Here is a 15619-nt window from a genome sequence, read left to right as displayed (position 1 = left end):
TTCAAAATCATAATGACTTACTAGGTAAACAAGTTAATGGAAGAGCTGAAATGTCTGGTGTGTTATTGGGAATTGTACGTAGATTTCATTAAAATATTCAGTTTTATGAATATTCAAGTAGTTATCCAGGACTCCATGTACTTTCAAAAAATTATACAAATTTAAAAAAATAACATAAAAAAACTTGCTTTATCAATAATCGTGGTTTATTAAACGTTGATAACAAATTATTAAAAATAATTGTGGTTAGGGTTAGGGACGGTTATCAATTTAAATATTGGACATACAATTGATGTTATGTTTATAGATATTATTATCAAAATCATGATTTAAGATAATACAATCTTACTATCTACAAAACAAATAAATCAATAAATTTCAATATTCAAATTTTTAAAGTTTATTTTAATTCTGAATAAAATAGTAAACTTACTTAAGCATTTCTACATATTATATACACAAATTCTAATGATTTTTCATTGTAGTATTTGACAGCGTACTCATTTATACCTTCCCCCAGACCAACAAACCATATTGAAATATTCGTTGGATTAATCAGTGTATTGTCATGGTACTGGAGGCAAGCATTATAATAATATATATTTAAAACCCAATACTATGATTATCGGCAGAAAGGCTTAGCAGTATTACAATAAATAGTTAGTACTAGCAAAATTCAACGATTAGAATTTTGTTATATTAATCACATCCGGGTGGAAACTCAAGTGTTAATACTTGACATCTATTCAACTGTACGTGGGATCACTACAGTATTCTCATTATATTTTTGTTACTACATTTATATGATTAATACATACATTGTATTAACTAAATAATTATAGTTAACATAAGTTTTACTAACCATGTATTATACTTTTAGGGGTTCTTTGAGCGACGGCTTAACAGTTGAAGTCAGGGGTGGACACAACAGCTTCAGGACCACTATTTCAAATGCGACCATACCCTAGTCCAGGTGCAGTTTTGCGAGCTACATCTAGCCAAACTAAGCGTAAAGAAAAGAAAAGAAACTGTTTAATGTCTTTGAATTCTATATTTTACTAAAATTTTCAAATTCAAATTATAAAACGACAAATAAATGTAATAATTAATACAACCATTTAGAACTCAACAAAAGTATATTTTGTTAACTTCAGTTTGTTTAAGATTGACTGCTAACTAATTGAAGAATTAAACATGGAGTCAATTCTAAAAAAGCTGAACATATTAGGGATACAATTTTTTCATTTATGAGATCTTCAAATATATGATTATTTATTCTGTGTATAATAAATGTTGGCTGCCACTGATCATTCTTGATCAACATTTTTATTTGTAAAAAAAGTCCTTTTTCCAAGTTTTGATACGAAAAATGGTCTGTTGTATTTTTGTTTGTGATGATAACAAATATATGAGCTTCTATTGTGCTGTAATATAAACACTGACCGACTTCAAGATCTGCTTGATAGTCTTTATGGTATTGTGACTTAAAGCAGTATTTTTCATTGACTGATTGAAAATGTTGATCCCAATACACTGGTAAAGTAGTTTTCTGAGAAAATAATATAATATTCAGTTTTTCAAATGCTCGCCTTTTTATATCATTGATACTTCTAAAAACTTTCATAGTACTTGGATGTTGAACTCAAAGTAATTCTGACTCTTTTGACAAATTCTGTAAAAAACAAAAACATAAGTAAACTCATTTCATATAATTGCTTGTTATGAAGGCTGAATTAAGTAAAATTACATGTGTAAAATGACAAATTTTGATTGTGCATCCTACATTTTGAAATACATTTTCAATAATGCCTCTTACTATGGACCACTCTAATTTGTCTAGACCACAACCAATACGTGGGATGGCTAGTTTTTTAACACCATATCCTACAATAAAATCACGTAATTTCGCAATAGCCGCAGTTATACTATTGTACGTTGGTTTTTGGTTGCTAAGCTCCTTGGTAATTAAATAGTAAATAAATCGATCATTTTCTTGCAAATATGCTACGCTGCCAACATCTTGTCTTTGGTCCATCAATTGTTGTTCGTAATAATACTACTGAGGTAAAAGTTTAATTATTAGCAATATCACAACAATACTTGTGAATCAAGCCAACCAATGTTAAACAATTTCAAAAACCAAAATTAATAATAATTGAATAACATTTTAAACTGTAAAGTAATTTGATGTAATATACAGATTTAAAATACAACACTTGCCATAAATTGAAGAAATCTCGAAGCAACAAAATAAAATTATTGAATGCTAAAGAAATATTTTAATTTTTAGAAAATGTATTTCGTAAAATTGTATTCTTTTAAAAATCGTTATATTTATTTAAAATTTAATCGGTGTATAAAGGTACGTAAAATATTAAATATATCATATTATTATACTAAAGTATTCATAAAATAGTTTTAATAGTTTTTATTATATTCAACATTGTACTTACGATTTGTGTGTTGTATGTTGGAGGGCTGCAGCGTCGTAACCAAATTGCAGAATGAATAATGTTCAGTCAAGGCTCAACCTCAACGGCTACGCGGCGGCGGCATAATATAATGTTTATTAATACCGCCTTGCCGCAGTTGAGTGTCTCCTAGTGGCCAACGATCGCACTTAATTTTGACAAATTCCCCATACATGTATTGACTGGTTTTGTGGTTTATCTAGCTATTTTTTAATTATTTCCGGCCGTCGATCATCGCTTATTGTATATTTTAATATCATATATATAATATTATTATATTTTTAAATTGAATATTATTCTTTCTAGCAAGGCAAGGCCCCGTGTCCCGGCGATCTGTTATTATTACTGTTATTATTATTCAAAAATAATCCGTTCTAAATAAATAAATTATGTTACCTATACAGTACTAAATGTATTACTTGTTAGTTATTACAATGAATACTTGTAGACTGCAGTGGCGTAGACCCAGAGTTTTTGATTATTGAGTGGGTGGTGAAGAGGGGTGACATAAATGTGATACTGATATTATTAAGCTTGAAAATGCAATACAAAAAGGTGTTTTATGCTCAATCGTGTCTCAGCCCTCGATGTACTTTTGCGAATCCGCTCCATAACCCCTTACGAAAATATTGAGTTAAAACAATATTAACATTTAAACAATTTATTTAATTTTCCTTTCCTCTTCTTAAAAAAATTGGTTTAATTCAGGTGAAAATAAATTCCATTTTGCCGACTAAAAATCAAATATTGCTGAGTGGGGGAGGGGGGGGGGTGTAACACCTCCGATGACCCACCTTAGGTTCGTGTCTGTATATATGCTAATACATTATATTAGCTATACAGCCTATACACGATGTTGCGATTGAAACTGTCGGTCGGTAGTTTCACTAAATTGACGACCGTCGTCCAAATTACTAAAATAATATTTCCATCAAACTAACTACTTATAGGTTTTAGATATTGTGGTTTTTAACACATTGGAGACGAGTACCGTGTTAGACACGGCGACGATTTTAAGATACATGAGACGCTAGAATTTTTACAATGGTAATACGTTGGAGACGAATGCCGCGTTTAACGCGGGACGTGTGTTAAATATATACGGACGAACATTTCCCGCTAATTATTTGTTGTGTACGGGCTGTTTTCTCATGTTTTCTATATTTTTTTACTCGCTATTGAATAATCCGATTTAGTTCTTTTTTTTTCATCGAACTCTCTGAGTGTTGATCTAAAAATAGGTCTAAAAATAAATATGATTATCTAAAACACGATAACTAATGGTCAAAACAAAAAGTTAACCGAGATAATTATTTTATTTTATTTTGTCATATTTTATATAAAAATAAATACGAGTATTAAGTATAATACTAGCTACAATACTTTTTTTTTATAGTAGGAGAAAAGGACTAAAAAAATTATTGTTTCGTTTTGGTAATATTATTTTTCTGTAAACACGTGACGTATGTGATGTTTATAACTTTGTAATCATACAAATTAACAGATACACATTTCATTCTTCGTATACAAAAATTTTAATAATTAAAATATCAATAAACATATAAATGATCACGCTTTTTAAAATTAACATTTTTTCTTTCATAATAATTATACATTGACAAATAATAAGTGAACACGTTTTTAATAAATTTAAACAGTAGGTATCTACATAAAAAAAAAGGTGGATAAGTGGATGTCGCTCTGCTGTACAGTAGGTTACAAGTGGGTCACTGTAATGGATGGTGTTAAATTTGAATTCAATGATATAATATCATTGTATAAGAAAAACGATTCTGAGCGAAAACGGTCAGTCAGCCTATGATATTACTAAGTATATTTGATGATATTATTGTGAATAAAGTAATTTATATATAACCTATTTACGTGGAGCCTTGTTTTAAATTTTCAATCCTTAGCTTTAAAAGTTAAATATTTTATACATTTTTAACCACAAAATAATTAATAAAATAATTTGAACTTTAAATGCTTAAAAAAAAAAAATTGTGCCTATGTATTTTTAATATTATTTAACTACTGTTAGAATGATATATCTGGAGCCTTATATTAAATGTTCACGCTTTTTTACCCAGCAAATAAAATTTTATTGATATTTATAGAAAAAAAAACTAAAAAAATTGAAAACAGACAACGTCCATAAACAGCTCAAAAGAGTCAAAATATTTTCAAAATTTTATTGTGTATATAAAATGCTAATATAAACATTCAGTGAAATTTTCAAGTATCTACAGTCATTCGTTTTTTAATTACAATAAAATAAGAAAATTGTTACATGAGAAATCGAGTGAATATCAAATGTTGTAAAAATATAAATTTCAGACGCTCATAAAAATTTAATTTAAGTTTCTTGTAGACATTTTTTTTTTGATAAAGGTAGACAAACTTATGAGTAATCTTATATTACATTTTCAAATCTTAGATTTAAAAAGAAAAATTTTTATGAATTCTCAACTCAAAATAGTTTGCTAATTTTCGTAATTTTTCTGTATTTTGTCAAAATTTGAACTTTAAATGCTTATAAATAAAAACTGTGACTAAGGATTTTTAATTTTTTTCATCTGCCTTTGAAACAATAACCTAGGAGCCTTCTATTAAATTTCCAAGCTTTTTTACTCAACAGATAAAATTTTATTGATATTTATAGAAAAAAAAACTAAAAAAATTGAAAACTGACAATGTCCGTAAACAGCTCAAAAAGAGTCTAAATTTTATGGTGTATAGAAAATGCTAATATAAACATTCAGTCAAAATTGCATGTCCCTACGGTCATTTGTTTTAGAGTTACACCAAAAACCAAAATCTATTTTCTCGAAAACAGATTTTGCGTGAAAATTTCCGTTTTTCCTTAATTTTTCTTTTGTTTTTCACGTCGCTTGTGAAAACTACTAGGAAATTTTTATTTTTGACCCCCCAAAAGTACCAACTAGATTCACTTTCCTATCAGAAAAGTTATTATTGAAGAAAATCCAAGCACTTTTACTGTCCTAAAAGTTGATGACAGACATAAAAATAAAAAAAAAAATAAAAATTTAAAAAAAAAATTAAAAAAAAAAACACACATCATTGTAAAATCAATATATTCATCGCTTCGCTCAGAATCTAAAATTACGTAAAACTAATAAAATATTTAAAAAACAAACATAATATAATATATTTAAAGAATACAATTTATTGAAGAAAATATTTTAGTATTATGGTGTAATCTATTAAGAAACCTTGGGACGCCATCTGCCGATTATTCAATTATTATTATAGACCAACGATACTCAACCTGCGGCCCTCCAACGATTTATATGTGGCCCGAACAGAACTCGTTGAATTGATAAAAAAGTATAAGTTTCAAAACTAATATTATTATAAATATAAAATATAACAATAGATAAGGATGATTATGTTTTTGGTATTTTTTCGATTTATAACGATTTTGATGTATTTTATCTTATCGCTAAACTAAATTTTGGAATTTAGTGCCAGGAAAATACAAAACCTTACAAAAATGTGCCCACTTTTTGATGACAATGTTCACATCAACATATCTATGTGAAACTTCATATTCAAAAATGAAATATGCAATGAATGTGTACAGAAATCGGCTTACTGATTCACATCTTGACGACTTGAAAAGAGTAGCATGCAGCAACTACAAACCAGATATGTCCAAAATAGTGAAAAAACTATCTCAATTTCAAAATTCACACTAATTAAATATAAATATTTAATTAGTGTGAATTTTATTAAGTTTATTAAGAATAAATATTTAATTACATTTTTTTTATAATAAATTTTCAAATGTTATACAATATACACAATATATAAAATTATTTTTAGTTTTTTTTTAATTTCCGTTCTATTCATTTTAACTTGCGGCCCGCGTAATATTTTAAAATATTTTATGTGGCCCAAATAAAAAAAAGGTTGAGTATGGCTGTTATAGACTAACCTATTAAAAACCAAAAATGTACTGCTAATTAAAAACACAAGATGGCTCACATTAGGAAACTCTCATTAGATGAACATTCTGAGTTATTATACTATAATATTAAAACGAACTTCTTCAATGTAGTGTGAAAAATAAAAATGATATAATAGCAAAATACATATAAAATATTTTAAAAAACATTAAAACAATACTATTAACATTAAAAAGTCATGTAAATAATAAAAAAAAAACTACTCTCGAACGAGAAGTGAATCATTCAAAGATATAACAGACCACGGTTTATACAAATCACGGTGGTATGAGAGTACGTATCAATTTCTTAATTGAACTTACTCCTATTTTGATTCGCCTATAATCAATTTTTAAAAGCCACCAATTTATGGTGGCTCATAATAATAAAGATAAGTAAATGAACGTCTTATAGGAAATTTTCCAAAAATACGAAAAACGGTCCCCTTCCGGAACCCAAAAGCCGTGTACACTTTTGAACTATGAACGTCTTATAGAGAATTTTCCTGGCTTTCCAAATATATAGGTTTAATGCGTCGCCACCTTCCGGAACACGGTCGGAAAAATTATAAACGGCACGCCCGCCTGTACCGCAGCTCTACAAAAAAACGGTCCCCTGGGCTGGTCTGACGCATATTACTATGTCCCCGAAAGCCGTGTACACTTTTGAACTATGAACGTCTTATAGAGAATTTTCCTGGCTTCCCGAATATATAGGTTTAATGAGTCGCCACCTTCCGGAACACGGTCGGAAAAATTATAAACGGCACGCCCGCCTGTACCGCGGCTCTACAAAAAAAACGATCCTCTGGACTGGTCTGACGCATATTACTATGTCCCCGAAAGCCGTGTACACTTTTGAACTATGAACGTCTTATAGAGAATTATGAATTTTATGGCGCCTTCTTGTGGTTGACGGTAATACAGATGCTGGGTGCCTTGAATATAATAAAACGCAACCGCGCATACAATGATTGTTATCAATAACTGTCCGAGAATTAGTCCCCTAGCTTTGGTCCCCCAACTTCACACTCGTTTTTGAACTTATGGAGTATATGGGACGGTTCCTTTATACTTGAATTATACAATAGTAATATAATTTACCTACATGTAAACTATGTAGGTAGTACTAAATATATTACAGTTTTTAGGGCAGTTGATTGTTTGAGGTAATATAATTTGCTTATTATAAATTGTATGTATGATACAAAGCTGCTGCAGATACTATATAATACAATAATTATTATAAACTAATAGATCTACATGTATTTAATTCAATTCTGGCAGTTAAATTGTATAATGATATAGCTATACTATTTGATATTACTTATGTAGGTAGGTTTAGTTATGAGTATTAAGTGATTAATTAAACTATTTGATAAATAATTAGCTACATGTATTAAGCATCGGTTGATAGGTTCAATCATTAGCATAAAATCAAATTAATAAAAAACAAATATATACAGCTATTGCTTTTATTATCTACGTTTATAAAGCAACTCTCCTAAATCGTTTGATATGGGCTCGAATATGTGGTAAAATATTAAATATTAAAAATATAATATACTATGTAGTGGGTTCTACAGTTTTTAGGTGAGTCAAATTTGGTGTAAAATACAAACGATGCTACAGATTTTAAATAATACAATATAAATAAACATAGTAAAAATGTATGTATTTAATTAAGGCCTGGAAATTAAATTGTATGATTATATGACTATATACTATTTGAAACAACTTATATAGGTAGGTTTAATTATTATGAGTATTATATTATGAAATAAACTATTTAATACATAATAAATTAATTACCCCAGCGACGCTCGAGAGCTAGTATAAATATAAAAAAATATGTGGATATAAGTTCGTAATATTTCATATTTGAACTATATGAATTTCACTTGTTGTGTTGTGTATACTTTGTCCGTATGGTCAAAATAGAAAAATGAGATAAGGAAGGCAAATATAAACTTTACTATAGGTTGATGGAAAAAGATCTTTGGTAACAAAAATATATTTTAAATTGAAAAATAACGTTTCATATAATATCTTGAAAATAAAAACTTGTAAGTGTTGTTTTATAGTTGATGGTGTTAAAACGCTAACCACGATTGTTTTAAATCAACTTATAATACTGATCATACTTATCTTTGTATGGTTTCGAATAAAATCTTCATAAAGATTAACCTTTTCCAGATTTAACTTTTAACAAATATATATTTATTATAGCTTATACTCTATAGGTATATAATATTTATATTTATAATTATAAGCGTGAAGTTTTTTATATAATACTGAATTGTTGTTTTTATGTTTATTTAGAAGCTTTAATAAATTTATTAAATTGAATTATTTGAGATTTATTCATCTATAAGTTTATTGGCAATAAGACCACTTTATATTTTTATTACTGATTCGTTACATTGCGTTTATTATCATAGTTTTATAAAAATCTTGGTACCCGTAGAGTGACGTACTGACTACGTACTACTATATTATTATCCTCCTCAGTTCAATACTGCAGATATGACGTGTACCTGTTTTGCCTATACATGACCCCGTTCAAAAAAAATGTAATCGGTTTATTGTAACACCTGTTGAAATCAGTGTCATCGTGACTCATAAATACCGCTCATTCACTGCACAGACTCAAATAGTATACTCTTACTATTTTAATTGTAAATTGGTTGATGGTGATTTTGAATACCGAAGTTAAAACCGGTGGGGAGGGGGTATTTAATATTCCGTTATGCAATATTTAAGAATATAATGAGTGTATCGAAATATGGAAACTGTCTTACAATTTGACATACTATAGAGTACACCTATATTTTTTTTATCCACAATGGTAGTATTAATTTATTCGGGTTGGTTGAATATTTGTAGACTAATGTAGTTGACATTCATGAGGTACAATGATAAATATTTTAACGCTAACAAATAAAACTAAATTACCACTACACATTAAAATTATTTACATAAATAATAACTAAGAAATAATGTGGTGAATTAATTTTAATATTAAATACAATATTCCACATATTTGCGTTACCAATAAACGTACATAAAATGCGTCCTGGGTCATTTAAAAAAAAACTCGTAGAGTGATAGGTAGGTATTTAAAATTTTTTATAATAATAGGTATACATAAACAGCAAAACCAGTATTTTAACCATACCAATATGGCACTATTAAAACAATTATATTGCATTAGGTATTGTCTGCAGTCCTAAGTTTGAAAAATCTCTATGGACATAATTTACGTATGAGTAAAAAATATTTAGTCCAAAATTTACATAAATACAAAATTCACATAAAAATTGAAAATAGGACGCAATTTACAGTGACCCGTTTTTTAAGGTAGGCTAAATACATAATTGGCATTTGTATTATTCTTAGTTACAACATCACGTTTTAAATTAACCATATTGTTATTTTATAAATTTATAAATATTATAGACTCATAGTAACGGTTAATTTTGGTTGAAAAATTGACTGGTAAAAAATTAATTTACATTTTACTTGATAAATTTACTAGGCTTACATTCCTAGTTTTGGAGTTAACGGTAGTCAATGGTTAATCAAAAGCGCTGGATGTTTCTACTTTGAATAAACAATTTAGTTAAAACAATAATTTGAGGAAATAAAAAATTTAATTTAGAATTAATCAATGAATGAAAATATATTCTGTAACACATTTGTTACACTATAGACATACATATTATAGATATATTTGAATGAAACTCGTGGCCTCTCCTCCCTTCGTCCTGTTTATATAATATATAGTTACATATAATATATACATATAAATAAAATAAAATAAAAATATCAGAATAAGAAAACGAATATTTAGTTGGCATAATGCATAAAGCACAAATCACATAATCGATAAAAACTTGGCAGTCTCAGAATCACACACAAATAATAGCAAAGAATACACGGATATGTATAAACATTACATTTACATCCCGATATAATGCCGATAATGATAATAAATCGTAATAAGTCATTAAGGAACTAGGAAAATTACAGAAACACAAAACTATTTAGATTATGATTAAGATATTGACTAGAAAACAGTAAGTATAACGTCTTAACGAACAAAAGAAACTGCTCATTTCCTGTCACCTTTCAAAAGCAGCTTAATATAATTATCATTTCAAATCGATGAAAGACACAAAACCTTTTCACGTTTCACAAACTTCCGGAAACATATAGCACATATACAGTTTACCCTAAGTGCTTGGTTCGTCAAATCTAATAATATACCTCCCATTATCATATTTATTAAATACCATATTTTATAAACAACGCAAACACTCTCGTCAAACAATAACCATAGTAGGTACAAGTAGTATTATAGCCCCAGTATTGTATAACTATATTAGAAAAGAACGAATTTATTTGTAGAAGTAATACCACATGACTCAAGTTACAAACAAAACACTTTAGCCATATAATGAAACAAAATCTATTTTCTTAAAGAAAACGATACTAACTTAAGTTATTTAAAATATGTTATGATTATAACGTTATATTTGACGAAAAACGATTGAAATTTTTAAACATTATTATAACGGAAAGCCATACTCAAAAATATTTAAATACAGCAAACCAAAACATAACGATTGACAAAATATATTATATATAATTAAACAAAACGTAACGCAAAACGTAATTTATAGAATATCATTGAACGAAAAATAACGCAAAACGAAATATTTTAAAATATATTTATTTAAAAGGGCTATATTGGTTTCGTAGAAACATTTATTTCATGCAAACAATCTAAGAATTTATTACATTATAGTCCGTATCCGGGCCATTACCTACCAGCATTAGTTATTATTTTTAAATTTAATAGGAATTAACACTATTTTAAATAACGATAAACGGAAAACTTGGATAACGTTTTAGTTCTGTATAACGATAAACGCAAAACATGGATAACATTTTAATTCTGAATAACGATAAATGCAAAAGTTGAATTACGTTTTAATTCTAAATAACGATAAACGCAAAAATTGTGCAATGTTTTAATTGTAAATAACATAAAAACGGATTTTTTTTCAAATGTAAGCCATGCAGATAATAATAATTGAATAGATACGGATTATTTTGATTGCTAAACAAAAAACATAAATACCGCGCAGATCTATGTTTTGATGTTGTATGATTGCCAGTAGGAATTTGATAGAGTATATTATTACATGATGTAAAGTGCGTGTATAATAAGTTTAAAACTTCATATCGACACTACTCGTATCAAAATAATAACTATGTTAACTTGTGAAACACACAAATATTATAGTTAAGACAGAAAATTCATATGATGAAATAAGATCAGTATACCTACTCTCTTGTTGCAAGGTTTAATAGTGATTTATTTTAGCTTAGTTTTGTATGTCAATTACATTAGTTAAACATCTTGTTTTAGATCTTAATCCCAAAATAAAACAAAAGTAGTAAATATCAGACATTCAGACTACCTAATATCGTATCTACCTCTCTTCGACATAAAAACAAAAAACTAATACAATGAAGTTAAAAGTAACAAGATTCAAAGATACTACTGTAATTTTTTAATATTTATTATATAAAAATATATACTTTTACTGTCTGAGTAATACTTATAAATTATAAGATCTTTACAGCATTTTTACTTAAGTGACGAGAATGTTGAATAAATATTAAATAGGTACATAAAAGGCGTACGCATAAAAACAGTAATATAATATAATGCAATAGTAATATAAAATGCGTACCTAATAATATATAATATATATATATGCATGGAATATGAATACATGAACCTCCAATGAGCCTTCCTTAGTCTAAAGTGGGTCTAACCATGTCATTCCATAACGTGTAATCCAAAATAATATTTTAATTTTCAATCTAATAAAATGTATAGATACTAATGTCTAATATCAGAGCAATAGAGCTACCATCATTATTTTATCAATGAACCGTTTAACCACAATAAGTTGAAAAAATTAAAGGCCAAAAGCTGAAAATATTCAACTTCGTAGTAGTCATGGTGTAGTGTTGACAGGTACGACTAAATATTTACAATCGCATTTTGGTAAGCCAGCCAAAACACAATTATTTGTGAACGGACGGTTGTAAACTCTGCCGGATCTATAGAAGCTTCGTTTGTATATTATAATTGTACCATTATAATATATAATAATATAATATGAACATATTATAAAATGTGTAAAAAAAGTCAAGTATGTAACGTTACATAATCCTTTGCTTCGTCAGTGCGTCCGCCATCTGCAATAATGGAATCCATGAACATCTCTGCTCGCATACAGGCACGGCATAAGAATTTTTTTCCAGGGAGGAAGCAGAGTGGGGCAAATATTTTTTTACATGGGCTAAAATTGTTTCAACAAATGCTGAGGTTATTTAAATGAAATATAAATATTTTCGTATCATATAACATAATATATTAATATAGCTATTAGCTATATAGTACATACGTTTTATATTGTATGCTCTAAACGTCTAAACAAATAATATACACAAACTTTTGAATAGTTAAAAATGTTTTATAATAATGTCAAATATGTAAGAAAATGTTTAATCACAGACCTTCAACAACTATATTCATAAATCATAATGATAACATGATAATTTTATTATGACTTTAATATTACATAGGTACCTTTGTGAATGAATAATTATGTTTCTTTTACTTACTTACATTTCATAAATATATAAATTAAAGCATGTGTTTAGTAATGAACAGATGAATTTGTTTCATTCATCTTTAATGCAATGATTTGGGGTACGTTTATTTGTTTATTTTCATCAAGTAATTAGTACTCAATAAAGGTAATAATAAATAAATAAAAGATTTTTTCTTATTTTACAAATTTCAAAACACATTTAATTGAAATTGTAGTAAATTTTTTCCTCATTAGACAAATAATAAATTTAATTTATTTTAGATAAATCCTATTTTATACGTTTTCTATTTGAATCTCAGTTACCTGTTTTTGATATAAGTGTTCTGGATCAAGGTTTTTTATTTCTTGTAGATTGTTTAACTGTTGACAATCATCTGAATCTGATGAATGATTATCAGTACCAACACTACTGTCATAATTATTTTGTACTTCCCATTCTTCATTTTCTGTTGCATTATCGACTTTAAGATTTTTATTTGTTGTGGTTTCTGTCTCTGCCTTTATTGCATATGAACTTGGTCCAAAAATCGAATCAATTTTTCTCACTTTACTACTGTCTTTACTTAGATATAAGTTATATAAATCAAACAAAAACAATTTTTTTTAAAAGCACACGACGAATTAACGTTGACGCACACGAGTACACGACACTCAAATACACTGATGTCTTATGTATACACTGTGTAGTGTGTAAGCGTAGACGTATCGAATATAAACATGATAAATAATTTTAAAATTACGTCATGTAATAATCTAAGAAAATGTCCCAAAAGCTTTAAAAATAAAACACAATTATAATCGATTGCATATAACAAATATACAATCATATGATTATCTAATGTAATAATCTAATTTTAATATTAATATTTATTTTTTACCTATTTAAAAATAGACTGTAAGTCAGGCGTTGCATGTTGACGCATTAATACGCCGAGTCCCATGCCCGTATAAAATATTAATATTATTTCATATTTATATCAGTTTTTATAACGGCAAAAACTTAATACAGAAGTTTTCGAAAATACAAAAGTATTTCATAAATTAAAAATTTTAAAAACTAAAAAGGAATATTTCATAAATTCTTTGATGTGGCTCTTATTTAAAAATAATGTAATATGACTTTAAAATATCGTACATATTTTTCAGTGGGTGGTTGGGGGGGGGGGGGCTGGCGAGGGGGGCTGATCTTTTTTTTGGGCCCCACCTTGCCACCCCTTAGCGCCGTGCCTGCTCGCATACCTATATCGCAGTAATCCATATTATTATACACTTATATAATATGTGTCGGCCGTATATTTCAGTAATATTATTATATCGACGATTAGTATCTTATGCACCGTACCGTCTGGTCAAATTATATGGTAGGATTTTATATTTTATTATTATTAAACTGCTGCTGTACTTATACATGGATTCAAGGGAGGGGGGCTTTTGATGACTAAACCACCAAGATAAAATTAATTTGTATTTTAAATTACGTAAACTAAAATAGAAAGGTGTAACCAATTTTATTTTTTTGAGCACCCCCTTTTAACATTTTTTGAATCCGCGTTTGCCCCGGCTCGATCATCATCGTCATCGTAATGATGTGGTGACGTTTCACGAAGGTTACAAGTACCTACCAATTAATAAATCATATTAAATTATAAAAAATAATAAAATACATTTTTTAGCTGAGAGCTATTATTATAGTTGAGATAATAATAAAATAAAAAAGCCGGTACTTGATGTCACTCTGCTGTACAATAGGTTACATATGGGTAAAGGTTTAATGGATTGTATTAAACTTGAATTCAATGAAATAATATCATTGTATAAGAAACATGATTCTGAACGGAGACAATTTGTCAGTCTGGATATTTTATATTATTATTATTATTATTATTGCCTGTAAGTTAAATTAATATTATAATATTACTATTTTTTATTCGTTTCTATGGTGATGAACAAATCGTTAGAAATTAAAATTTCGAATTTAGCGGTTTTTTGTAATTTGTCTGTGATTTTTCCCGGGGCATTAAATAACTATTGAGAAAATCGAAAATTGACCTTTTTAAAGTACCATGTTGATCAAATTTGCTAAAAGATAAGATACTATATATTAAAATCAAAGAACTCCTTTTGTGTACAGGATAAAAAAAAAAAATAATAAACACCATTGTAAAACCACTAGCTTCCTCGCTCCACAAAGAATTTAAAATCCTTAGTTAAATTGAATAGGTACATAGTTACATTTCAATTTAATTTTTATAATAATATCAACAAATAAATTTAAAAAAACCCCATTTTTGGTCTGTATAATATATAGTTTTTTGAGATATGAATTTTTCTTTACTTTTGAGTGTGAGTATTTTACTTATTTTATTTTGTGTATCGCAACTTTGAATTTTTATGAACACTTTGGTTTGAAAATCATTGAAAAATAAATGAGTTCTTATCCAACACGTCTTTGTTTCATTGACTAGTGCATTACTAAAAATTTG

The 15619-nt window shown here is 27.7% G+C and overlaps 1 pseudogene; it reads right to left on the bottom strand.

Moving 5' to 3' along the window:
• Window positions 1–884: 884 nt before the first annotated feature.
• On the bottom strand, window positions 885–13881 carry LOC132942336 (uncharacterized; annotated as a pseudogene).
• Window positions 13882–15619: the final 1738 nt, after the last annotated feature.

Source organism: Metopolophium dirhodum, chromosome 1 (genome assembly GCF_019925205.1).
Source record: "Metopolophium dirhodum isolate CAU chromosome 1, ASM1992520v1, whole genome shotgun sequence".
NCBI classification, from domain to species: domain Eukaryota; kingdom Metazoa; phylum Arthropoda; class Insecta; order Hemiptera; family Aphididae; genus Metopolophium; species Metopolophium dirhodum.
Note: the sequence above shows the minus strand (reverse complement) of the source record. Positions and strands in the feature narration are given on the sequence as shown.